Here is a 26,992-nt window from a genome sequence, read left to right on the forward strand (position 1 = left end):
TTATACATTTCCCTCACTATTTCTTTTTGTTAATTAATTTATTATAAACAATTAAATTGTACATCCAAAGTGACAAATGTAAATGAACCTTAAGATACTTCTAGAAGTGTCACAAACTTCAAATTTTGAATTTTAGTTAGCATTAAGCTTACAATGGAAGAAAAAAATTAAAAATCCCGTAATATTCTTATGGATCAAAAAATTTAGGCTGTCTAGCCGCTACCAGTAATCGACTTTTCGGCGATGGTAATACCTATACAGGGTGTCCCAGAAATAAGTGCATATATTTTAAGGGGTGGTAGATCTCGATAAAAGAAACATATTTTCTCTTTATCGTTTTTCAAATAAGCCCAAAATAACGGAGTTATTTTACTTTAAAAATTTCCAAAAAAAATGATTTTTTGCTAAAATTTTGAGAACCACTGGATCTTTTCAGGATTTTCTTTCTTGTAAATTTAATTTAATACCTATGTTGCCATATTATCAAGAAATTATGTTTTTTAACTAAAAACTAAAAAAAAATTCAAAAAATTTCGAATTTTCAAAATTTTTTTTTCACGAAAAAAACCTCATAGGCGTGTTTCTGGGGTTGAACTATACTACCAGTTAAAATATTTGCACTTATTTCTGGGACACCCTGTATATATGGTAATACCGATGGAGCACCGGTGATAGTATTGTTTTGAAAATTTTGATTTTTATATAAAGGCACCTGCTCCATCTCTCTAAAATACCTATTATCAGCGTTACAGTGTTGCCGAATCGGGATTAGGATCTTTGTTATTTTAAATAGAACACCCAGTATATTATTACATTTTTGGAAACTACTCTCATATCTATTTTCTACTCTATATTGTTTTTGACATTTTGAGAAAATTTACATTCTTTATAAAAAATTTGTGCTTGTTCTAGAATGGTTAATCTCGTTTACCTATACTTTGCCAAATTTCCATACCGTTTGAGAGGAAATAAAAAAAACATGAAAATAAGGTTGAAATTCCTAAACAATCAGAAGGTTCTATGGTAATATAACTTCGATTTCATCCTTTGATAGATGGTTATTATTAATTTTGACGTTGAATTTTGATTAACGTCATATTTTTTGCTGTTGTTAAAGTAACACATTTTCTATCACATTTTGTGATAACTATTATCACCCTTTCTATAGCACTTCTTCTTCTCTTCTTCTCAGCCATTACTCATCCACTGCAGAATGTAGGCCTCTCTCAGTTTCTTCCACTCGTTTCGATTCTGTGCTCTCCTCATCCAGTTCTTACCGGCTACGGTTTGGACATCATCAGTCCATCTTTTAGGAAGTCGGCCGACTGAGCGTTTTGCTAGGCGTGGCCTCCAGCAAAGAAGTCTTTTTGCCCATCTTTCCTCGGACTGTCTGGCCAAGTGTCCTGCCCAAGACCATTTAGAGTTAGCTATCCTCTCTACGATGTCCGTTATCCTCGTCTGTCGACGAATATCTTCATTTCTAATGTGGTCGCGAAGACTGATACCCGTCATGGCTCTTTCCATAGCTCTTTGGCTCACTCGCACTGTTCACACTTCGTGCCGTCATCGTCATAGTCCCCAAACCATAGGTCATGACAGGCAAGACGCATTGGTTGTAAACGTCTCTTTTTAGGCTATTTGGGATTTTGCTTTTGAATATAAAGTTAAGTTTACCAAAAGCTGCCCATCCGAGTTTGATTCCCCTGAGAAATTTCGGTTGTTTGATTTTCCTTGCCGAGTTTTATGGCATGACCTAGATATATATACTCTTTAACGTTCTCAGTCCTTTGTCCATTAACATTAACTTGCTCTTCATTTTCATTTAGGGATTTAGTTTTAGACAAATTCATTTTTAAACCTACTTGCGCAGATGTGTGGTGAAGTTGTTCGAGCATTGTTTGAAGTTCTTCCAACGATGAGGCCAGGACAACGACATCATCAGCGAAGCGCAAGTGGTTAAGCATCCCACCATCTACCTTAATACCCTTCTTGTCTCAGTTCAGCTTCTTAAATACGTCCTCCAGGGCCAGTGTAAAAAGTTTGGGGGAAATAGTATCTCCCTGTCGGACTCCTCTTTCCGACTACCTCTTTCCTACTCTATAGCACTAAACTAAACTAAATACATGTTAACGTTGATTCTCACTATACCTTCCATTTCCATTGCATATCGATTCCATATCCGTTCCGTATTTTTTATTGTATTGACGCTATAACGTAAGCTTCCGTTCCGTATCAGTTCCATACTTTTTATTGTACAATTTATATCATTAAGAAAGTTTTATTTTAAAAATTTGCATCTTTTGAAAAAAGTAATAGATTTAATTAAGAGGCGAAAGAATAAATAAATATCAACAAAATTTTATACAGAGCTGGTACAAATGTAAGGACTTGACAACGCTGTTTCCGATACGCTTCAGTCCGTCCGCCAAAAAAATGTATGGAAGGAAAGGATATGGAACGGAAGGGAAACGGAACAGATAGTGTGCATTGTTCTATTCATTTACATGATATAATTTTTACGTAAACGGAAGGGAGCTGATATGGAAGATATAGTGAGAATGAACCTGTATGCTTCTTTTACATTTTAAACAGCAAGAAATATGACGTTAATTAGAATTATATCAATAGCAATCTATCAAAGAAGGAAAACGAAATTATATTACCATAGAAACGCTTTTTGATACTTAGGACTTCTAAAAATTCGAAAACATATATATACAGGGTTCACCACATACGACACGGAGTATTGTAGCTAAACGATTAGATTTTTACAAATTGTAAGTTTTGGGTTCGTTGAAGGACTATTAGAGCTACAATTTAAAAATATTTTTACAAGATACAGAGTGTCCCAAATAAATCAAAAATATCAAAGTTGTATTTTTTAAATGGAACACCCTGTAAATTATAGCATTTTTAGTTTCTACGATTAAAATAAAGATATATTTGATTAATGTTTATTACACTTAAACCTTAGCGTTTTCGAAATATTTTCAATTTTGTGAAATTGCAGTATAAATTTTAAGGCTTCATTTCTCCGAGGGTATCAAAGATTTTAATACTAAATATTTACTGAAGTTTATTTATTGATCAGTTATTGCGTTGCAATAATAAAAATTATACTACCTTATACAGAGTGTCTAAAAATTTATTTTAAATAATTACTAGCTTTAAACGGCAATAACTTGTTTAATTTAAATAGAACACCCTGTATATTTTATGAGAATCAGATGCACAATTTAATTGTCTATCAAATTGTATTATACCACTTTTTACCTATCCCTTCAAGTTTTCGTAGAAAATGCATTTTCTTATAATTTAGACCTCATTTATCAATATACCCATGGAATATTGACATTTTAGGTTGTTTTTAAAACAACAAATGTACAACATGTACAGGCTAGTAATATTATCGTTTTTAGTAAAACGACAATATTACTAGCCCATTTGTATGCAAAAAACTATTTAAATCTTTATGAAAGTGTATACCATTAATTAAATATACCACCAGTATTTCCGCCCAAATACTAATTAATTACATACTTAATTGTGTTCGTTAATAAATTATTCTAAATAAATGTGGAACTGAATCAGAAATCAATATAATAATAAGTTATGAAAATGAACGTCTCTGTTGTTATAAATAAGCATTTGTCAAAAAATGAAATATCATTTTTAAGGTGTTAGTTTTTTTACCACACTGTCTAATATACATACATAATTCAGTTTTTTAGTATTTGGAGCAATTATTATTAATCAACGCAAACAATCAATTAATGTAGTTTGAATACTGGAATCATATTAATTGGTCCTCTTTGACAAATATTTAAACAGTTTTTTTTTATTTTTTAATGAAATAAACGAACTATATCGACAATATTAGTATCTGTACTCTTTAAAAATTTGGTACATCTCTAAAAATAATCTATAATGTCAGTACTCCATTGGTATATTGATAAATGAGTTCTAAATTACAAGAAAATTCATTTTCTACGAAAACTTGAAGGGATAGGTAAAAAGTGGTATAATACAATTTGATAGACAATTAAATTGTGCATCTGATTCCCATAAAATATACAGGGTGCTCCATTTAAATTAAACAAGTTATTGCCGTTTAAAACTAATCATTATTTAAAATAAATATTTAGACACTCTGCATAAGATCGTAAAATTTTTATTATTGCAACACAATAACTGATCAATAAATAAGCTTCAGTAAATATTTAGTATTAAAAACTTTGATACCCTCGGAGGAACGAAGCCTTAAAATTATACTGCAATTTCACAAAATTGAAAATATTTCAAAAACGGTAAGGTTTAAGTGCAATAAACCTTAATCAAACTTACCTTTATTTTAATCGTAGAAACTAAAAATGTAATTATATACAGGGTGTTCCATTTAAAAAATACAACTTTGATATTTTTTGTTTATTTGGGACACTCTGTATCTTGTAAAAATATTTTTAAATTGTAGCTCTAATAGTCCTTTAACGGACCCAAAACTTACAATTTGTAAAAATCTAATCGTTTAGCTACAATAGTCCGTGTCGTATGTGGTGAACAACCCTGTATAATATAAATAAATATATTTTTATGTTTTATTTAATTTTCGCTCAAACGTTATAAAAATTTGAAAAAGTATAAACGCGATGCATTTTTTCAAAATGTCAATAATAAAAAAAAGTTTTTTTCTCTTTTAAAGACAAAAATAAATTATATTTAAAAAACGAAAATCGCATACTTGATAGCAACTAAATTAAAGCTCAAAATAGAATAATCTTAACGAGAAGTTATTTTAAACGTCGCGCCATGTCAGCTTTTCAATTTCTTTGTGCCTTTTTAGATTTAATTTATAATTTTAATATATATTTCGCTTTATTTAGACACGAGCAATATATAAATAAGCTCATCAATTTCCTGTTAAAATGTATCGTGGGTTGAATTAAAAGAGCGGACTTAAAATGGAAAATAAATTTCGACAGCGATCAAAATTTAAAAGCCACGTGTCGTTTATTCGATGGATCGAAAATTTGTGGTCAAAAGATATTATTTATTTTGAGGGCATTAATCGTTTAAGAGTAATTTCATTAATAATATAATCTGCCTATGCGGATTATTTCTAGTTTTTAGTGTGCAAAATTGTGATAGAATACACAGAAAAAGATCATAAAATTTAATAAAATTATTAACGTTTGCAATAAAGTTTAGTAACTTGATATTATAGGTACATACTCAATTTTTATCTTCTTCTTGTTCTACTTATTTGAGATCTAGACGATCTGTTTTAAGGTTGCCTCTGTACGAGTTCTTGGGAGATGGACTGCCAACTATCTTTCCACAACACGCTTCGAAGAAACCTGCGCCAACTAAAGGATAACTGGTGGTCACAAAAAGCAAATCAGATTCAAGAGTACGCCGCGCATCACGACTATCGTAAATTCTTCGAAGCTGTAAAAGAAGTATATGGCCCAATTAAGAACGTAAGCTGCCCAATCAAGGCACAAAACGGTGAACTTCTAAAAGAAAAAAAGCAAATCAGAAATCGCTGGAAAGAGCATTACAGCCATATCCTTAACCAAGACAATATCCCCAATATGCAAGCACTAAACACAATACCTCAGTATAACAGCATTGGTGTATTAGATATCCCAATAACGGAACAGGAAATAAGGCCTCTATGAAACAACTTAAAAACAACAAATGTGTGCAAGTAAAGAAGTTATTGGTCATCTTAAGGTTCTCTTCGATCATATGAGAAAGCGGAGAGGTACCTTAAGACTTTCACAACGCGAATATAGCAAATATATTTAAGAACAAAGGAAGTAAAATTGTGATAGACACAATCATCACATTGCGGAAACTACCGAGGAATTTCACTACTGATAACCAGTAAATCTAAAGTTCACCACATAAAGAAGAGATTTCGGTAGGCAGTTTTCTTGCATCCTGCATACGTGGCCAGCCCATCTTAAGCGAGATTTAAGGAGGTAAAGTTCTCGCAAAAATTATGTCAAACCGCCTTCACCCACATATAGAAAAAATCCTCCCAGAATTGCAAACGGGCTTTCGCACCAACCGCGGTACCATTGATTCCATATTCTCCGTCCGCCAACTACAGGAAAAAGTAAAGGAACAGCAGAGTAAACTTTATGTTGCATTCATCGATCTAACGACTTCGACTCTGTAAACGCCTTCGACTCTGTAAACAGAGATGCACTTTGGGCAATTATGTGTGTAAAAGCCTCCATAACAACAAGTCAAGATGTCACATCGTGGATCACTGAGCGATCCCTTCCTGACAAATACAGGAGTTAAGTAGGGTTAAATACAGGAGTTAGACACATGTCCTAGCTCTTTTCTTATTCAACATATCCATGGCAGCGCTCTCTATTATAGTGGACAGCAAACTGCAGAAAAGAGGAATGAGTGTTTTGGTTTGGTTTGGTTTGGGAAAAATACGTATAAGATTCATCACAAAACTCCAATACGCTGATGACTGCGCTCTAGTTGCAAATACGTTACAGCAAAAGCTGAACACATATACCTGGGCATACGAGACTGTGGGCTTTAAACTGAACATCGATAAAACAAAAATCATGTGCACTCCCCTGGAAAATCATAACAGCGCTATAAAAATCGGAGAAGAACTATTGGAATATGTATCGGAATTTAATTACCTCGGCAGTTTGATTTCGGAAAAGGCAAATATCGACCCTGAAATTCAGCACAGAATCAGCAGCGCCTCAAGAGCATTCTGGAAATTAAAAGACAGGGTTTTCTACAATCATGACTTGAGCACAAAAACGAAACTTGCAGTGTATCGAGCAGTAATAATCCCTACCATGTTATATGGAAGCGAAACCTGGGTGCCGTACCGCCGGCACACGAGCGCATTAAACAAGTTGCAACAGAGATACTTTAGACAACTTTTAAGAATCAAATGGTACCACTATGTCTCAAACGTATCAGTCCTTGAAAAAGCAAGCTGCGAGAGCGCTGAAGTCATGATTACTAAATCTCGCTTAAGATGGGCTGGCCACGTATGCAGGATGCAAGAAAACTGCCTACCGAAATCTCTTCTTTATGTGGTGAACTTGTAGAGGGTAAGAGGAAACCGGGTGGACAACTCAAAAGATACATGGATATTGTTCATGAAAATTTAAAGGGGATAAGTATACAGCATCAGTGGAAGGAAGCAGCGCACAATAGAACGCAATGGAGGAGAATTGTAAATTCAGTTAGGTTAGGTTAATAACGACAACCAAAAAGTAAAGAGGCAACAACGTAATGAGATTTTTGAATGTCCGGAGTGCGGAAGAGAGATAACATCAGGAACCGTTTTTTTCAGTCACAGAAACGCTCATGACAGGAAACGCCTTGCGTAACCATCTTTTGATGCGTGTCAAATACTCGTCAGCGAGTAATGGCAGTAGTAGTAGTAGTGTCTTTCCATCTTTTTGGAGGTCTTCCCGGCTGTCTCTTGCCCATGGGTTCTCCTTCCTTTGCGTGCTAGCCTGTCTTCTTCCATGCGTTTTACGTGTGCGAACCATTGTCTTTTTCTTAGCCTACTCCATCTTACTACGTCCTGTATTTCATATTGTTGTCTGATATTTTTGTTTCTAATTCTGTCTCTTCTAGTCTTCCCCATTATGCTTTTAAAGTTTGTCATTTCAGCAACCCTTAACATGCTTTTGGTTTTGCTTGTTTCCTCTCGGATTTCTATGCCATATATCATTGGTCTGATGCAGATAATACGGATAATACTAATCGAAAAGGACCCAAGCGCCAAACTGTGATTTTGAGATATTGCCTTCTAACCTATGAGCGAGCTCTATCTCTCTTTGTTGAGCTATCACGAAAAATGTATCCACAATTTATGACAAAATCGATTTAAGATGAGTACAAGAACAAATTGACATAACATAGCTTCAAATTTTACACATTTTAATAAACATTTGGCGCATAATTCTTTTTTAAGAAATACCGGAGTACTGTTATTAATTTTAAAAAGAACCTAGTTCTTGGTTTGGTTCGGTTTACAACATGGTTTACGGTGTTTTCTATTGCAGATTTGTTTCTCTGTTTGTTCTGTAGAATAGAAGTCTCCTTTATCCATTGTTTCGAAATTTATATTTTCCCAAGCAGCCAACACAATACTTTTAGATCTTTCACTAATTCCTATGTTTGCTCTTGTTTTAGGCTAATACCTTTCTTTTTTATAATAGTTTTGTAGTTTTAATATGAAAAGCACTCGGCTAAGCAAACATTTAAAGAGAATCAACAGAAAACGGACATACATATAAAAGGAATTGTCGCTTGGATCCTTTTAGACAAATTCAAAAGATTCCTACACAGTGGTGGTGCTTAGGATCCTGTTCAATAGATGTTACTAAAACACCTAATTGTAGCGTGGATCTTTTTCCACATATACATTGAACACTGCTCTGTCGAATGATACCTTTTACTCAGTTTTCGTAATTTCGCGCTTGGTTCCTTTTCGTTTAACATCATCCATACCTGCATCAAAAATTTAATTTTCCTGTCTGTTCGCATGAAGGAGTTTGTCCACACTATTTGCCTCAGACACCCTGACATGACCGTTGCTCTGTTTATTTGGCCTCGAAGATCTTTCTCTAGATCGTGGTAATACGATTTATCTATTCCTAGGTATCTAAACTGTGATACTGGCTCAATCATTTTGTTTTCTACTTCCAGTTTGCATCTTACTGGCTCTTTACAGAAAGTTAAGCATTCAGTTTTTTTTAATTTAATTCTCGGCTTACTTGATAAAATTTATGAAGCTGTCTATGCATATTGTCCTCTGTCTCCGCGATAATGGCTGCATCATCAGCTACTGTGTCCCATTCGATAAGCGATATTCATCGAGGTCACCTTTTCTATGATGAGGTCCATTAAAAGATTGAATAAGAAGGGGCTAAGGCTGTCTCCTTGTCTAATGCCTCCTGGTGTTGGTATGTCTCGTGTTAGATTATTTCCTGCTTTTACTTGAGTTGTATTATCGATATTTAGCTTTCTGATTATTTTCACAATATTTTCAGGTACTGTTTTCTCTTTCAATACGATTATAATGTTAGATAGGCTTTCTTTATCGAATGCTTTAGTCATGTCATGGTGTATTCAACTGTACTGCTTTTCACTCTAGAGTTAATCAACTTCGTCTAAAACCTTGTTATTCGTCCCTATTCGTAATTTGTTCCTCGATATTTCCTTTCAAAATATTAGTGAAAGGCTTCATGGTTGTATTGAGGAGAGTTATGCCTCTGTAGTGTAGTATTTTTGTCCTTTTTTAGCCGACTATACCAACAGGTATGGTAGGCTATTATGATCGGCAAAAAAAAGTTTTTTAATTTTACTCAAAATGAGTTATTTGGGTCATAAATGACCTAAATACAAATTATTTTCATGGTGTCCGTCTGTCCGTCTGCCCGTCTATCCGTCTGTCCGTCTGTCCGTCTGTAACACGATAACTCAAAAACCGCTAAACCGATTTTAACCAAATTTGGCACAAAAATATTGTGGCACCCGAGAATCTGGCCATTAGTTTTTGGTGGGGGTGGGGGGTTGGTAAGGGGGTATGAGAGGGGGATAAAAATATAAAAAAATCGTAACTCCAAAATTACAGTAGCTAGCGAAACGCGGTTTTCAATTTAAGATTAGGAATAATATTTGCAAAAAAAATTGTAATAACATCAAAATCAGTCAAAGTCGCAGTTTTTGAGATTAAAAAAAAATTGGAAAAATTCGTTTGCTTTGAAACTAAAATGCCTACCAACTTTTTATTAACATATTTTAGTATGGGCGGCTATACGTGCCTCCCGGTGCCAATTTTTAAATATAGGAATTATGGCGCTTTTGTGCCATTCTTACGGAGTTTTTGATGTTTAAAGAATCTTGTTAAATAACAATTATAGATATTTTACTAGCTCGGGACCACCATGCTTCAAAAGTTCATTTGTTATAATGTATTTTCCTGGCGCTTTTCGGTCCGTGTTTATGCAATTTTTATCTAAAGGCGGAAATACACCGTTCAATTTAGTTGAACAATTTGGATGATTCATCCAAATTGAACAATCAAATTAAACCAGAAATGTATTACACTTTTCAATTAAGTTTTTTAGATTCAAAATGTAGTCGACTATACATCGTACGGATCGGAAAAGAATCCTTTAATCTTGCTCTTGCTCTTGGTCTTAGTCTTGGTATTGCCGGGTTCAGTCTTGGTTTTGGTCTTGTATCTATGGAATGTTCAGCCATCGTTATAAGATCTAAGGTTTAATCTCACGTCATATACTGTCGAACTCTCTCAATCACTTGCCAATCAGATGAAATAGATTTGTGACGTCATTACGGCATTTTGTAAATTACTGCATATCATTGTCATTTGATTTGGTGTTACAATTTTATTGGCGGACATTGAATTAAAATTTGATTGTTGCAAAAGTGCCTCAAAGATTTAACCAAAATGAACAAAAGCTCATTGCTCATAAGCTTATAAATCATCTTGCCCGTTGATGCCGTATATGAAGTAAGTACACTGCAGAGGTGTAATATTCCTATGTAAAATACAAATGAGCGTTTTTTAATAATATAGCGAATGCTGAAAAACGCCTACCTACAACCATCAGGCAGAGGCGCAACTAGACACATACTTTTAGGGGGGCTCAAGTCTTTTGTCACAAGTCACTATTTCAGGTTAAAACTTATTTTATACGAACCGCACCAGTCATATGGGGGGCTAAGCCCCCCGTAGGCCCTCAGTAATTGCGCCAAATTTTGTAAAACCAAATCAACAACTTCAGCAAAAAAATAACAAACTCAAATGTGATTCTGCACCTTTTAAGATATTCAAAGTAAATTTAACTACCACCATACCACTAGAATAACAGAAAACTGAAATCTAAAATAAAAATCTTAAGAAATTGTATTAACTCAAGCTTTTTCTATTTATAGAGAATTTCTTAATCGCTCAAGAGTAAGTCCATTTTTCTCGATAACAAGTTAGGCCTTTAGACTGTTCTCAAATAGACTCAAAACCAATTTGACATTTTATTTGGTTTGTTTTCACTGGGTCGAGTACCGCAAAGGACCTTTCGCTTGAAAAGAGCGATTCTATCTTTTTTCCTTCTATATTTTTTCGAGAAAAGTGTTTTCTGTTTGGAGAAAACAAAATTAATAACAAGGAAAAACAAACGTAATTGAAAATCTAAAACTGATGGGAGTAAGTTTTATTTTTGTTAGCAGAAATTGGTAGACGAACAATCAATTTAATTTCTTTTAACGAATTTTAGTTATTTTTATGTTTATGTTTATACAGGGTGTCTGCACAAAAAAATTTTAGGTATTAAAGGTATTTTTTTTTTTTTTCAGGGTTTTTAAAAAACTAATGTGACCTCTTCAGAACAATGGATGATGTGTATATTTAGACAGATAAACTACAGAAAAACTGTGTGGTGCTGTTGTTCCAATGGATGAGAATAAATCTATTGAGAAGCATTAGGAATGTGCGATTCTGTAAAGGAATCGATTTTATTCTGTAAAGGAATCGATTACAAGAGAAATCGCAATCGATCTTTTTTTAATTCAAGTTTTGACTCTGATTTTCCGTTTTCGCAATAAATTAAAAATGTATATTTCTATTTTTTCATGACTTTTTTACACAAAATGATATAAAACAAATTATACAGAAAAGGTACAATTCTGAATAATACAACAGCAAGCAAAATTACTTAGGTGGCAGTGTAACGTAAAACTTCAAAACTTAGAACCTAAAAACCAAATGAAATTCTAAATAATTAAACAGTAGAATTACTGTAAAATTACCATATTTCTTTTTATTACGTACTTAATGATATCTTCTGAAATTGGGGATAAAATTCGGGTTGCATGACGATTCGATTTCTATCTGAAAGAATTGATTCTACAGGGTTGTTCACCACATACGACGCGGCGTATTGTAGCTAAACTATTTAATTTTTACAAATTGTAAGTTTTGGGTTCGTTGAAGGACTATCAGAGCTACAATTTAAAAATATTTTTACAAGATACAGAGTGTACCAAATAAATAAAAATATCAAAGTTGTATTTTTTTAAATGGAACACCCTGTATATTATTACGTTTTAGTTTCTACGATTAAAATAAAGGTAAATTTGATTAAGGTTTACCGCATTTTATCTTACCGTTTTTGAAATATTTAGGTTTTGTCAAAATACAGTAATAATTATAATGCTTTATTTCTCTAGGCGTATTTAAGTTTTTAAAACCAAATATTGTATTGAAGTATTTCTATTTACTAAATTTTGTGTTGCAATCATAAAAATTATACTATCTTATACAGAGTGTCTAAAATTTATTTTAAATAATAACTAGTTTTAAACAGGCAATAACTTTAATTTAAATGGAACACCCTGTATATTTTATGAGAATCAGATACACAATTTAATTGTCTATCAAATTATGTTATATCATTTTTTACCTATGTCTTCAGGTTTTCGTAGAAAATGCATTTTCTTATAATTTAGACCTCAATTATCAATATACCCATGGAATATTGACATTTTAGATTATTTTTAAAGATGTAACAAACTGTTAAAGGGTACAGATACCAATATTGTCGATATAGTTCGTTTATGTCATTATAAAATAAAAAAAATGTTTAAATATTTGTAGAAATTCAAACTACATTAATGGACTGCTTGCATTGATTAATAATAATTGCTCCAAATACTAAAAACTGAATTTTGTATGTATATTAGACAGTGTGGTAAAAAACACCTTAAAAATTTTATTTCATTTTTTGACGAATGCTTATTTATAACAACAGAGATGTTCATTTTCATAACTTATTATTATATTGATTTCGGATTCCAAATCCCCATTTATTTAGAATAATTTATTAACTAACACAATTAAATATATAATTAATTAATATTTGGACGGAAATACTGGTGGTATATTTAATTAATGGTACAGTCTTTTATAAAGATTAAAAAAAATAGAAATAGTTTTATTTTTGTATACAAATAGGCTGGTAATATTATCATTTTTAGCACCTGTACATTTTGTACATTTGTTGTTTTAAAAACAATCTAAAATGTCAATATTCCATGGGTATGTTGATAAATGAGGTCTTAATTATTAGAAAACGCATTTTCTACGAAAACTTGAAGAGATAGGTAAAAAATGGTATAATACAATTTGATGGACAATTAAATTGTGCATCTGATTCTTCTAAAATATACAGGGTGTTCCATTTAAATTAAACAAGTTATTGCCGTTTAAAGCTAGAAATTATTTAAAATAAATTTTTAGACACTCTGTATGAAGTAGTATTACTTTTATTATTGCAACACAATAACTAATCAATAATTAAACTTCAGTAAATATTTAGTATTGAAAACTTTGATACCCTTGGAGAAATGAAGCCTTGAAATTTTTACTGCAATTTCACAAAATTGAAAATATTTCAAAAACGGTAAGGTTTAAGGGTGATAAACCTTAATCAAATTTACTTTTATTTTAATCGCAGAAACTAAAAATGTAATAATATACTGGGTGTTCCATTTAAAAAAATACAACTTTGATATTTTTTATTGATTTGGGACATTCTGTATGTTGTAAAAATATTTTTAAATTGTAGCTCTAATAGTCCTTCAACCAACCCAAAACTTACAATTTGTAAAAATCTAATCGTTTAGGTACAATACTCCGTGTCGTATGTGGTGAACAACCCTGTATATAAAATCGGTTTTTGGATTAATCGATTCAAAAAACCGAAAATTACATATCAAAAGATCGATTTTCTGAAGAATAATTTTCTGAAACATCCCTGAGAAGCACTGCTCATTCAGATCGGCTGGAGGGTGGATGATATCGGTGAGTCAATTTAGACCCTCGCTAAGGTCATTAGATGGCTCAGAACCGCGATTCAGAATCCGCATAAACAAAGTTGGCCTCGTCCAACAGCAAAAATGAGACATTAACTTAAAAGAAAAAATGAGACATTAACTTTAAGAAGAACTTAAAGTTTATTTTTTTCTACAACTTTTGACCAACACAATATTGAGTATTTCATGTAATTGCTAAATTTCATCTAACAATCTTTCGACACCTTACCGGCAAAAAATATTAAAGTGACAACAAATTTACGTTTAGTCTTTATCCTCATTTTCAAGTTATTCAACCATTCCAAAATTATGGTGTAGCCTCCCTCACACATTTAAGAGAGACAACCCCAAAGAGAGTATCTTTGTAGTTGGACCCCATTGTGGGCTATTGTTAGCTCTACGGGGCCAACTTATCCCTACTAATTTCCTAATATCATGGTCTGATTTCAAGTTTGGTCTTCTTCTAGGTCTCTTATAATTCCTCGTGGGTACCATGCTATAGTTCTTGTGGTCCATCTGTTGTTCGTCCTTCTTACCAGGTGTCCTGCCCATTGCCACTTGAGGGATTTGATTCTGGATGTTATCTATTACCTGGGTCTTTTGTCGTATCCACTCTATTTTTTTACGGTCTTTCTTGGTTATTCCCAACATATTTCATTCCATTGAGCTTTGTACGACCTGCAGTTTCCTAACGATGTCCGTTTTAAGTGTCCAGGTTTTGCATGACTGGTAGTACACATTGGTCAAATGCAAAGATATTTAAACTCGGGAGATACAATGATCCATTCATAAAACGCTTTAAAGCTTCATCACACATTGGTTTGCGAAAATCAACGAGTGCAAGAGAGAATGGATAGAGAAGGAAATAGGGGTATCTGCTCGACGGCAACAATGTAGTTGTGTACAAAGATTAGACGTTTGAGGTCAATATCCAGTGGCGTGCCGATCGACCGACAGTATTTTAAGGAAATTAAAATAATTGTTTAATAAATTAAAATAAAATAATAATAAAACTTACATCTTACATATTTGTCGCATTGTAAAAAAAATAAGTTGAGGCAGGATAGCGAAATAAAATAAAAACCGGCATAATTTTTTATTATAAGCTGGCTTTTCACATAACATAACGATTAAAAAATTAATAAGCGTTTTTTACTTTATTTTATTAAATAAAATATCAAATTTTAGGTGTATTAGTAAATGCAGTTTCAATTAGTAAATGCAGTTTAGGTGCAATTAGTAAATGCAGTTTCAATATCTTGTTCCAAACCTTGTTCGTCAGCAATAACAAAATAAAATAGTTATTTTAACCTAATAACACAATATTTTACCAAAAACCAATATTTGTAGAGTTCACATATTTTTGAAAAAAACTTTATTATTATATATATGAATTTTACAACTACAATAAAAAACAGTGATTAAATTTAAAATGTGCCTTATAATTTTTATTAGTTCACAATTGTTCATTAATGAGGGAATAAGAAGTAAGAAAATTCAACATTTATTTACCTTAACTTTCATTTTAGGGATGTTTCAAACACAGTAAATCAGAACTGAAAATATAAGATATATTATACAGGGTTGTTCACCACATACGACACGGAGTATTGTAGCTAAACGATTAGATTTTTACAAATTGTAAGTTTTGGGTTCGTTGAAGGACTATTAGAGCTACAATTTAAAAATATTTTTACAAGATACAGAGTGTCCCAAATAAGTAAAAAATATTATAGTTGTATTTTTTTTAATGGAACACCCTGTATATTATTCTATTTTTGGATTCTACGATTGAAATAAAGGTAAATTTGATTAAGGTTTATCACACTATATTTTTTTACTCATCTCAAGTTTTTGTAGAAAATGCATTTTCTTATAATTTAGACCTCAATTATCACTATACCCTTGGAATATTGACATTTCAGATTTTTTTAAAGCAACATATATGTACAAAATGTATTGCAAGCCCATTGGTATACAAAAAAACTATTTAAATCTTTGTGAAAGAGTATACCAATTAAATATACCACCATTATTTCCGACCAAAAATTAGTTAATTACATACTTTTAAATTGTTTTAATTAATAAAGTATTCTAAATAAAAATGTGAATTTGGTTCAGAAATAAATATAATAATAAGTTATGAAAATGAACGTCTCTGTTTTTATAAATAAGCATTCGTCAAAAAATAAAATAAAATTTATAAAGTGTTACTTTTTACCACACTGTCTAATACACACACAAAATTCAGTTTTTTGGAGCAATTATTATTAATCAACGTAAACAGTCAATTTAATGTAGTTTGAATACTGGGATCATATTAAATGGTCCTTTTTAACAAAAAAAATATTTAAAGTTTTTTAATTTTTTAATGAAATAAGCGAACTATATCGACAATATTAGTATCTGTTCTCTTTGAAAATTTGGTACATCTTTAAAAATAATCTAAAATGTCAATATTTCATGGGTATAGTGATAAATGAGGTCTAAATTCTAAGAAAATGCATTTTCTACAAAAACTTGAAGAGATGGGTAAAAAATGGTATAATACAATTTGATAGACAATTATATTGTGCATCTGATTCACGAAAAATATATAGGGTGTTCCATTTAAACTAAACAAGTTATTGCCGTTTAAAGCTAGTAATTATTTAATATAAATTTTTGGACACTCTGTATAAGGTAGTAATTTTTTTATTATTGTAACACAATATCTGATCAATAAATAATCTTCAGTAAATAGTTAGTATTAAAAACTTTGATACCCTTGGAGAAATGAAGCCTTAAAATTTTTACTGCAATTTCATAAAATTGAAAATATTTCAAAAACGGTAAGGTTTAAGTGTGATAAACCTTAATCAAATTTACCTTTATTTCAATCGTAGAATCCAAAAATGGAATAATATACAGGGTGTTCCATTTAAAAAAATACAAATATAATATTTATAGCTTGGGGACACTCTGTATCTTGTAAAAATATTTTTAAATTGTAGCTCTAATAGTCCTTCAAGGAACCCAGAACTTACAATTTGTAAAAGCTACAATACTCCGTGTCGTATGTGGTGAACAACCCTGTATACATACGGTATATTATACAGTATGATCGAATAAAAACGGCGTCAGCGATGGCTATGAAATGAAGATCGCTTTCATTTACCAAAGGTGTCCATTTACATTATAGCAACCAAAATTTAAAACAAAAGCCGTATAAAATTGTAACGGCAACAAAAAAAGTAAGGCCGCAAAATTCCATCTTTGGTACACCACAATAAAATTTTCATAAAAGGTAGGTAATGGTTTGTCAAACCTAAGTACGTAACTAGATTTGATTTATTCTTATAAGAAAGTACGGTTTTTCGAAAATAGATGTTGTTTATAAATTACAGCCGGTTTATAGAACTTAAATTTAATTTTTAACATTCAATAATATTGTATGTATCATCATGGTAATTAGTATGTACCATCTTTTTCCTACAAATAATTTAATTAATAAATATATAATTTAAAAAACATAATGAATATATGATTTAAAAAATAAACCTAAAAATATAATTTAGAGATCTGCTATTTTTTATGTCTAGGTACGCCTCTGATCTACAGAGAATAGGATATAATAATATACCTAACCCTACTTATTTGTATTTACCGGTGAAAAGTTAAATTTGGATTTAAATGATACACTCTTTTGTACACAATACAGGAATGCACCATATTTTCAAATTAATGTCCACAAAATAACGCAAAAATACTATAATACTGCAAATAAAGAATATGGAGCTTGATCGGCAGCATAGCAACATCGCAAAAGTAGAATCTAGGATTTTCCATTCGTCCTCGAAATACGTTGTACTACGCCGACATATTTCTAAAACTGACGTTGCCAAACTGCTTTTTATTATTATAAGAAACACGACCATGCTATTTTTATTCCATTATAAAATTTAAAATAGTAAAGCAGTTAAGCATTAAATGAAAAAATTGACGTTAGCAAATTAGTCTAGTTGATATATTACAAAAATATAACGAAATTATTTATTACTTAATAATTGGTTGTGGTATTTAATCGAATACTAATACCAATATATAGGTAAATCTGGCAAATGTTTTCGGTGTAAGAGAGATGGGAAAATAAGGATAGAATAATGGCTGATGAAGGAGAAAGGTAAACAATTGTATCTCTTGAGTTTAAATATCTTTGGTCGAATGTTTTCTTCTTTAGATAAAGTGGCATTCTAGGTTTGAATATGATTGAGTTTCTTCCATAAGTACTCTATGCTAACTTAACTAACTATTCAGTTGATTTCTGGCAGTACGAATCCCAAGCTGTGTGTTAGTAATAGTTGTCCCAAATTTATATACTCTTTTACTATTTCTTGTCGTTATATTATTAATTGTATTATTATTTTTTAAGTGACTAGTGATAAATCATTTATTTCGTCATTAGGTACTTGCGGAAAGAAAAATATTTCAAAACTAGTTGTGAAATAAAACATCTTTCAAAACTTCTAAGGATTATTAAAAATATCACTTTAAATTAGAAAAAAGCATGTTCTCTTATAATACACCCTGGACGTACTGATATTCATGGTAATGACAAAATTTCTAAAGAAACTATTTGCGTGTGTATATGTAGGTGTACGTAAGGCAGTAAGTAATGAGCATTCCAGAAAATCAAATCAAAATAGAATATAAAAGTTTAAAATAATCATAGGTCTGATTTTAAATCTTTACTACCGTCGAAATTATTTGTGAATAAAGAGTAATTTGAACTATTTCTATGAGATAATTTTTCCTATTTTGTTTTAGTCTTTGTACTGTCAATTGGTACAATATTTTAATAAGTTATTTTCCTTGATAGGAAAAGTCCTTGATAGTATGGGAACATAATTTCTCTGAATCCTAGCCTTTCCTTCCCACATAGAAAGTGTGTCTTGCGATCCAGAGCCTCACAGTAGCATATGATATGCTCTGCTATTTCAAGATCTTTACCGAAGAGTCTGCAGCAAAGGTTTTATTGGTACAGGTTGAGCTGTTCAGGTGGCACTTGATAACTAAATTTCTTGTCAAGAGTATTGCCTGCTGAGGATTTGCAGTTTGTAGTTCGTTTGTGGTTTTACATTAGATCCTTGGACGAAGCCCTTGCTATGCCTGTTCCCCTGTCTATTCTTCTAATAAACGGTCTGGTCATCTTTGATTCAGAGATTTATAGTCATACAGGCCACACATCTTAGTATTTCCAAAAATTTGGAAATTTTAGAAACTACTCTAATTAACTACTCCTGATTGTTTTCTAATATCATAGTCCCATCTTTGATTAAATTATCTTCTTGGTGGTTGCATCTATCGGTTACTACTATTTCAACTTGGTATTTCCATCTTTGATCATTTTATCTCACTAGGAGGTGACCTATTGCAGTTTTTGGGACTGTTACTTGCTCTCCCCTGTCTTATCCACTCTCTCTTCTTATGATTCTTCATTGTTATTCCACGTATCTTCCAAGTAACATTAGCAGTAAGTTTCCCAGTAACCAAGCAGCTTTCAGCTTTGTGAAAGATAAAGGACTAATAAGAAAGCTGGAGTTTCCTTTGTTGAAGCTTCACAGTTGTATGTCATAGCTGTTCATATCAACTGATTGAAAGCTTCTTTTCTTTATCAGAGAAGTTGTATTCTAGACTTCTAGATAAGCAACATAATAATATACTCTTATTACGCTATATATGAGAACTATTATTATATACTCTTATTTCTTTATCTATTTTTGAACCTATTAAATTAGCTTTTGGAAACATAGATGTTGTTCCATGAATGGAATTCAGAGTACCCAGATACTTTTTATTCAATATAATTTATACCATGAGCTATCTTACGAAATTTGGTATGTTAGAATTTATTGACGTATTACCATGAATATCTGTTACATTATGTAGTTATTGATTCACCCAGTACGTATAGGGTGGATCATAAGAGAATATGCTTTTTTTCTAATTAAAAGTGATATTTTTAATAATCCTTAGAAGCAGCGGCGCCGGCTTTTATAAAACCTCGTGGGTGGTCATCGAATATGGGATAAATGTAACAAATTTCCAGCTTGTTACATTTTTTGTATTTATTATACATTTTTACATAATATGTAACATACATAACAAAATCGGGAAAATTCCATACCCAATTTATGTCATTTTTGCAATTCTATTCAGTGTAATTTGAGTTATGCAGAAATAAAACTTTTTAGTACAGATACCAATTTGTAAAAATATTAATTATTACCATTACAATTGTGTAAGGGCAGGCAGTAAAACAGACAGATACTGTATTTTATATAGAGTTTTGCATTTTCATATACCGTATGATCGAAAATAAACGGCGTTAAAGGGGTTCCAGAGGACATTCCTATTTTTGATCTCACTGTCCTCTTTTTTCTCACGTATTGAAAAAATCCTCTTTTTTACATACCAAACTCAAAATCTTAAAAAGGTTCGTCTATCGCCACAATGCTTTAAAAAATTGTTAATCTGTCTCTTTCGCTACTCCCACTCGTTTGTATAGAAAAGGAAATGAAGAAATATTTATGTACAAGAAATATTTGTGGAAGCGATAAACATGTTTAACTATTTTACGAGTTATTTTATGTTTACTGACTGATGTTAACTAATGTTTTGAAGAAAAAAAATTGTTGAAAACGGTTTGCTTTTTTTAACAAATTTTGAGTATCAATATTTTTAAGAAAGTAAGAAAGATAATCAATTAGATAATCTAGAATATTAAATTCTAGACATTTATTGGCGAGGTTTCAAAAAATGTTTCGCCTGTGCCCCTTTTTTACCCTCTCGTCCCCTATTTTTTATTTTGAAAGTTGGCAACCCTAGTTAAAGACGGCTGGGGAATGACAATTAAATGCCTTTATTTCAAAAAATTTTACAATTTGTAGACAAAGGTAAAGTAAACAAACAAAAGAGAATACAAAACAAGTATACAAATTATATTGTCAGTCTTATTGTTTAAAATAAACATTTATAAATGTTTACAATGTCAAAGAATAAAAAAATAAAATTAAGATGCAAAAATATTTAGTAAGTTTATAGTAAATATAGTAATAGCAAATTTTAGACCAGTATTTACAAGATCAAATTCGATTATCAAAATATAAGTCATTTACGGCGTAGAAAGCTTTGTCTAGTAAATAAGATTTCAATGCTTCGCGAAATGAAGAAAATGATGTTATGGAATTGATTTCAATGGCAGGTGATTGTGCATTTTTTTCGAGTTGTATAATATTGAACTTTTAACTAACTCTGAGCGTGGGGTAGGTAGATAAAGATCTTGCTCAGCGTTCCTGAGTCGATAAGTGTGAGATGGCCTTTCTTGAGAAGCTGATACATGTTTACGTATAAGGCAAACGGATTCAAATATAAATAAAGAAGGAAGAGTTAATATTTTAAATTTTTTAAAAAAGTCCTAGCAATGAGTTTTGCTGTTTAGTCCTAGTGAATATCGAACAGCTCTCTTTTGGAGCTTGAAAATGCGGTCAAATTGAGTCGCACAACACGTACCCCAGAATGGAAAGGAATATCTTAGGTGCGACTCAAAAAGTGCATAATAAACAGATACAATCGATGATAATTTTGAAATAAAAAAGTTGTAGGGGTGAGCCACTTGTAAGACGCACCCGGTATAGGTATATTATTATACGTATTATATCTTTTTATCGTATATTATACTTTAATAAATTTAAATTTAAAAAAAAATCAGATAACGCATACCAAAAACCAACCAATAACATAATAAATATAAATCAGAACGTTTGAGTAAATTATGATATTGACAGGTAAATTAGGATAGATTCGACAGACCAGCGAAAATAATAATAAATAGCAGCAACGTTGCCATCGAATTATTTTTTTAACGACTTTGTTTATACAATTTGCTTCCAAATTTCAGATTAAATAATTGTGCGATTTACCGGCACTCAATCGGCAAAATTTTATGTCGCATATTATTTTGAAAATTTAATTATCAAAACACTGATAATTTAACTGTTTAAAATAAAACAAAATAAAATAAAAGTGACAACAAATGTTTATAAACTAGCTATAAAACATGAAGTTAAAAAACAAATTTAATTCATTTTAGCATTCCGATTCGAAGGTAATAAAATAGTTTTCTAAAACAATTCCTTTAACGTTTCCCAAAATATTCAATTAAAATGAAATTGATAGACTAGGAGAGGGTGTTAGGATAGGGCTAAACAAATGGTTAGTCTTATCACCTTATTTTTTCACCATGTTTAATTTTATTCCCGTATAGATAAGAATATAAATAACTCTAAAATATATAGCATATTCTGCAGATAAAAATAAGTATAAATGTATACCCTAAAAAAATTAGTTTTTGAGATACAGGATGTAGAAGTTTCATTTTTATTTCATTTTTTTCCAAATAATTTCTGAAATTACGCCAGTATTTTAATGAAAATTAGTGTCTGGGAATTTTTTGACATGAGAAATTTGATTTTGAAGTCTATATGACTCCTACTTGTAGAGGGCGCCACCTACATATTTTTAACTGGTTTGAAAATTAATAACTTTTCGTCCAAATATGTATAAAACTGCTGAGTAAAAAAATATACATTTACGACGTTTTTTAAAAAATGGTGAAGATCGCTACAAGTAGTGGTTCACGAGATATTTGGAATCGAAATTATCAATACCTGTGACTGTGTTTAATTGACATAAATTAAACATGTTGATTAAATAGTTATTAGCCCGAAATCATAAACTTGAAATGTTTTTTTGCCAAAAATTCAACAGAAACTGTTTTATCATCATTTTTTCGAAGAAAAATTTATGATTAATTTAAAAAAATAAAAAGTTCCCAAATTTATTATTTCAGTCAAATAACTATCTACTGAACATACCGTATGATCGAATAAAAACGGCGTCAGCGATGGCTATGAAATGAAGATCGCTGTCATTTTATATGTAAATTTATATGGGAAATGTCATCGATCGTCATTTCCAAGCCAACTGGACGCCGTTTTTATTCGATCATACGGTATTTATTTTTTGTCAATAATGACATGTATTGACTATTTCCATTTTAAATATCTCGAGAACGGTTGCTCGTAGCCATTTTTACCAAGAAACATTTTTTACGTAAAAAAGCACGGAAATGTTATTTTTTCACTCAGTAGTTTTATACAGGTATGGGCGAAAAGTTATTACTTTTGAAAACAGTTAAAACACATGTAGGTGCCACTCCTTAGAAATAGGAGCCATATTGACATCAAAATCAAATTTCTCATGTCAAAAAACTCCCAGATACCAATATTCATCCAAATATTGACGCTACTTCACAAATTATTTGGAAATAAAAATAAAACTTATACACCCTGTATCTCCGAAACTAAGCATTTTCGGACATACAATTATACTTTTTTAGTTATTTTTATCTGAAGAATATGCTGCCGAAGTTTGCGGAATACAGTTCCGGGATCACTCTGTATATCTAAATTGAGATTTTAGCATAGAAAAAGGATGGAGACGCTATGAATTGATCATACTATAATGTTACTGAAATTTATCTACCTATAGAAGATATAAAAATAAACAAAAGTATTTGTCGTTTGCTAGTCGTTTGTTGTAAAGTAAATCTCTCAAATTTATATATGAGAATAAAGTGAAAGGAGCCTTTCCAGGCTTCAAGCTGAAAATAACTATTTTTTTATGGTGCTCTTTCTAATTTTAGCTATTATTTAATTTAAAGCGCTGGTTTATAATAACAAGAATTAAAATACGTTAAACTGCTTGTTTTCGCGCTTTTTCACGTAACAATTAATGCGGAATAATTATTTTTTTATGTATCAGTGGCGTAACCCTAATGATTTTTTAAATTAATTATTAAAATCTCTAGTTAATTCTTGAGTACAGGTTTCTGGTATAGGCCGTGTATAGCATTAGAAGTAAAAAGTTAGTGGGTTTGGTGCAAAAGTATTTTGGAATCATCCTTGTAGATATGATAAAAATATTAATATATTATATTATAATTATTCCTCACGTAAAAATAAGATTTATTTTTCATATCAACATACCTATAGGTCCGATTCTGCTTTGTTTCGTAGATATTGGGTCTTAATAATTTTTCGATTTATTGTAATTTTCTTCGAAGTACTTTTAGTGATCGAATTAAATTTTGAGGGTAAAAGTTAATATAAGTGCTACATATTTTAGTGCTAAAAAAGTGTCGATAAATTTATCAGGAACGTGCATATGTATTATCAATGGAATATTTAAAAAAAAAAACATGTGTCACTGACATTTTAGCCAACCATACCAACAGGTATGGTAGGCTATTAAGATCGGCAAATTTTTTTTTTAATTTCACTCAAAGTGAGCTATTTGGGTCATAAATGACCTAAATACAAAATATTTTCATGGTGTCTGTCTGTCTGTCCGTGTGTCCGTCTGTCCGTCTGTAACACGATAAAACCGCTAAACCGATTTTAACCAAATTTGGCACAAAAATACTGTGGCACCCGAAAATCTGGCTATTAGTTTTTGGTGGGGGTGGGGGGTTGGTAAGGGGGTATGGAAGGGGTTAAAAATTTTAAAAACTCGTAACTCCAAAATTACAGTAGCTAGCGAAACGCGGTTTTCAATTTAAGATTAGGAATAATATTTGCAACAAAATTTGTAATAACATCAAAATCAAAGTCGCAGTTTTTGAGATATTCCGTGTTTCCGAAGTCCGTTTTTGAGAAAATCCGTGTGGAGAACTCCAAATTCTCATCGGACGCGACTCCAGGTGGCGGATAGGGGAAATAACCGCGGACCAAAATTGGAAAAATTCCTTTACTTTGAAACTAAAAGAACTTCCTACCAACTTTTTATTAACATGTTTTAGTATGGGCGGCTATACGTGCCTCCCGGCGTCAATTTTTTCTCTTGATATCAAAATTGTGTAGGCCCTTTAATGCCCATTAAAAGTCGTAAATCTCTTGAAATTTTGTCGAACTCGGCCTCCTTAGTGATATAAACTTAGCAATTTTATTAATCACGATTAATAAAATTAAAGTTAAAATGAAATTATTAAATTATATATTATTACTATTAGTTATTATTACTATTAGTCCAACCTACAACAATTTCAAATAAAAAAAATATGGTATTTCCATACCATATTCTTATTATGGCAGCTCCACTTTTTTCGAAAATGAGATTTTAATTAAAATACCCTTTAAAAAATTGGCTGATAGCTTCCTGCGACACTCAGTTCTCTTAATATAACAGTACATAAATGGCGACGTTAGTTGGAACTGCCTTGTTCTGGGTTTGCAGCAAGAACCGAGCAGCTCTTTTTCGATTTTCCACAAATTTATTAAATGGAGCTGCTTGGTTATTGCAGCCACCCCTTCATTAACAAAAAACCTAATTTTAAAAAGCTTTAACATCCTGTAACTCTAAAACTATGCATATCCTATACAAGTAGGTGCGCCATACTAACATCGAAATCGAATTTATCATGTCAAGAAATAACCAAACATGAATTTTCATCGAAATGTCGACGTTAGTTCAGAAATTATTTGAAAAAAATCGAAATAAAAATGAACCTTCAACACCCCCTATTTCCGAAATGAAGCATTTGAAGACATTTATACGAACGTTTTTACTTATTTTCATCTGCTGAAATATTACCGAAGTGTTTCTATTACAGTTCTGATAACCCTGTATATTAAAAAATAAACATTTTCATCCGTCAAAAATTGTTTCTTCAAAAAATTTCAATAACATTAAATTACCTACTTAAAATACTATTTATTTAAATATTTTCTATGTAGAAAGTCAAAAGAAGTTAGTCAAAATCCATTAAAATAGTGTAATACTTGTAAGAGTCTTGCAGGAAGACCAAGATCAAGACCAAGCGAGTCTTGGTCTTGGTCTTGCATTTACTCATAATTCGTTATATTATTATTTCTACGTGTATTGTAGTACGTTACATTATTTTTATTTGGATATCGTTTGTTATATTCAATTACAATTTAGACTGTGCTTGGGACTTAGTATTCTCAACAGATTAAGTTGATTACCTACTTAAAAATTCCTATAAAATAGACATCGTTGCTTTTTACTTTACCCTTCATAAGGGATGGTGCTATTTTGGGACACCCTGTATATATAACTACGAAATGTACCTGCTTCAATGTAGTATTCTAAAGATAATGTTCTCCTCGAGTAAAGGGTAATTTACGACTTCGCAAACGCGATTTATTACAAGAAAACCGACAATTTTGGTGAAAGTAAAATCGTTTTTTAATGTTTTTTTGATGTGTTCCGCCTTTGAACTCGTAAAACTACGTAATAGCGAGAGAGATGTTTAGAATTGTCCGGAATTGTCTTTGCTAATTGGATCGTATCGTCAGTTAAGTTCTTTTGTTTCGCAATAGAGGGTTTGCCTGCATTAATTTAAAGGTGTATTCACACATGTCAGTTACAACTCAGTCCCGTTGCCGATGCCGTACCGTCTTAGTCTCATTTAGTCAACATCTATGACGGCTATCCATGTACTTATCAAAAACTGCCTTCTTATTAGAGTTTCCTTACAAGTATCCTTACAAGTTCTTGGAAATTCCAGACAAGTGAAGGACAGCTATGGAAGAATATTTGCTAATATATATTCGCTATAAATATATTTATAAAATTTTATTCTTACAATAATTATATGTATAATATTATTTTAATAAAATATTAGATTTGTATACAAAAATAATTAAAATATTATTTAAAATGTTTTTTATATGTATATACAGGGTGGTTCGAACTGTATTTGGCTTTTTCTGTAGATAAAAATAAGTAAAAAAGTTCGTATAAATGTACATATGTCCTAAAATGCTTAGTTTCGGAGATACAGGGTGTTGAAGTTTCATTTATATTTCGATATGTTCTTCCAAATAATTTATGAAGTAATAGCAATATTTGGAGTTATCATCATCTGCTGATGATGCTAACATGATTAGCTAAACGCGCGTCCAGTGTAAAAATAAAAGTATTTTGGTATATTTTAGTGATTTAGTGTTTTATTTTGAATCATGACATG

The 26,992-nt window shown here is 31.2% G+C and overlaps 1 protein-coding gene across 2 annotated transcripts in view; it reads right to left on the reverse strand.

The window, feature by feature from the left end:
• Nucleotides 1–26,992, reverse strand: part of LOC115881368 (free fatty acid receptor 4-like) — a 162,256-nt gene that overhangs the window by 132,594 nt on the left and 2,670 nt on the right. The window lies entirely within an intron of this gene.

The sequence above is a fragment of the Sitophilus oryzae genome, unplaced genomic scaffold, assembly GCF_002938485.1.
Source record: "Sitophilus oryzae breed Bouriz unplaced genomic scaffold, Soryzae_2.0 scaffold_1717_pilon_pilon, whole genome shotgun sequence".
NCBI lineage: Eukaryota > Metazoa > Arthropoda > Insecta > Coleoptera > Curculionidae > Sitophilus > Sitophilus oryzae.